The sequence below is a fragment of the Oncorhynchus keta genome, unplaced genomic scaffold (assembly GCF_023373465.1).
Source record: "Oncorhynchus keta strain PuntledgeMale-10-30-2019 unplaced genomic scaffold, Oket_V2 Un_contig_24346_pilon_pilon, whole genome shotgun sequence".
NCBI lineage: Eukaryota > Metazoa > Chordata > Actinopteri > Salmoniformes > Salmonidae > Oncorhynchus > Oncorhynchus keta.
The window spans coordinates 17,501-20,000 of NW_026283850.1; positions in this window are offsets into that span (position 1 = coordinate 17,501).

Genomic DNA, 2,500 nt, shown 5'->3' on the forward strand with positions numbered 1-2,500 from the left:
GATGGGACAGAGCATGCGAGCCCTGGCGACCCACTCGTACCTGCCACCCCACATGAACTGAAACACGAGCCTCACTAGAGGCCTCCTCAGACAAGCAGGCAATGGGTAGATGTACGCCAAGTACAAAAGAGATGGCAATACATCCACTTTTAGGACCAGGACCTTGCCCATAAAAGACAAAGACCTAGCCTTCCACATTGCCAGCTTCCTCTGTACCACTGCGATACCCATGTTCCAGTTCAGCGTCGCTGAGCCGGAGGTCTCAAAATGGACCCCGAGAATCCTCAGGGCCCCCTCACAGAGAGATAACCCCCCGGGCACATCCGTCCTGCCGCGCCATCTTCCGAAAAATTTAACGGAAGACTTTGCGTGGTTCAGAACCGCTCCCGACGCTCGGGTGAAGTCCCCAATAATGGCAAGGGACCTTGTCAGGCACGAGTCCTTGCAAAGCAGCAAGGAAGTGTCATCGGCGTACTGCGTCAACTTGACGCGCAAACCACCGCTTCCAGGGATCAACAAGCCCTCCACCCCTGTGTCTGCCCTAATGGCAGCCCCCAGAGGCTCCATGTACAGAACGAAGAGGAGAGCCGAGAGCGGGCAACCCTGCCTGACCCCTGACGAGAGGTCAAAAACGTCACCCATGTGACCGTTTACACTAACCCGGCACCCCGCTCCGACATATAAAGTACGGATCCATCCTATAAACTTTTCCCCAAATCCTAACCTACCTAACACCCTGTAAAGAAAGGATCTATTCACGCGATCAAAGGCTTTCGCCTGATCTAGCGCTGCTACCATTAAAGGCAGCCCTCTATCTTCTACCCAAGCGATGGAGTCCCTGACCAACTGCAGGTTCCACCTGATAGAGCGACCCTCTACCCCGCACGTCTGATCCTCATGGACGACGTAGGGAAGGGCTGTGCGCAACCGATCCGCTAGGACCTTTGCAAGTAACTTGTAGTCTACACACAGCATGGTCAGTGGCCGCCAGTTTCCAAGGTCTGTGGCGTCCCCCTTCTTGTAAAGAAGTGACAGAACACCGACGGCCATTGATCCCCCCGGGACCCCCGTCTCAAGGATGGCCTTCAAGACTTCGAGGACCACCGGCCCGAGTGTCCCCCAAAACTTGAGGTAAAACTCGGCCGGCAGCCCATCCATCCCAGGTACCTTCCCTTTTCCCATCCTCCTGAGGGCGCTCTCAACCTCTTCAAGGGTGATCTGAGCCTCCATCGCTTCTCTAATGTCCTCCGGCAATCGCCGGGACAAGTGTTCTAAAAACACACTTCCCTGCTCTACATCTACATCCCTCTCCTTAAAGAAACCTCGGAAATGATCAGTGGTCACTCTGACCATCTCCTCCGGCTCTTTAGCTACACTACCATTTTCTTCCCTAACGCCATGCATTACCTTCCTACTCTGTCTGGCCCTAACCGACTTAAAGAACATAGCGGAACAAGTCTCGTTATGTTCCAGAAAGCCATTATGCGCACGCTCCAGGAAAGCTCGAGCATTCCGCTCCTGCAGCTCCCTGAGCTGCGCCTTCAGGGCTGAGAATCTCTCCCAGTCAATAGACCCGCCGAGGTTGCCTGCCTCGTACTCGAGTTCAATTAACCTTTGGATACGATCCACCTCCCTCCTTTCCTCCCTTTTTTTCCTCTTACAATAACCTATTATAAAGGCCCTAATCCTTACCTTAACTAAATCCCACCACTCTAAAACCCCCTCACACATGGACCGGAGGCCCTCAAGCTTCCGAAAGAAACCAAAAAAGGCATCAACGAAAGCCTGCTCCTCCAGCACATCCCGATCTAACCTCCAGTACCCCCTACCGAAGAGGCAGACTGGCGACCCCACCTGCAGGAACACCCCGTCGTGGTCCGAAAAGAAAGCAGGCAACAGCCGCCCAGACAACTGACCCAAAGACCTGGATACAAAAATATAGTCGAGCCTCCGCGCAACCCCCCTGGAGTTGCGCCATGTAGGACCGGCCATTGTCGGAGTAGTGTGCAGGCCGCCATCAACCAGACCATGGCAAGCCATTAGCCCGGTGATAGCGCCTGCACTGCTATCCCCCCCTATCCCTAAATCTATATTGAAATCACCTCCTATCACCAAGTGCCTATTTGTAACACACAGGGGCGTCAGACAGTCCACCATCTCCCTCCTGTCTGCCGCCACCTGTGGTCCATACACCACCACTAACCTATACCTACTATCCCTAAAAGTGACATCTACCCCCAAAACCCTCCCCTGCATTACTACAAAAGTGCCCTCTACTTTCATCTCCCTATTACCAAACAAAATCCCCACTCCCGTTGAATGAACCCCACCTATACCCCAAACTGATTCCCCCTTATCCCACTCCCTCTTAAACCTCACCACATCCCCTCCATCCCTCAGGTGAACCTCCTGTAAAAAACAAACATCAAAACCCACTCCTTCCAAAAAACTAAAAACCGCCCTCCTTTTAACAAAATTCCTTAATCCCCTTACATTTAAA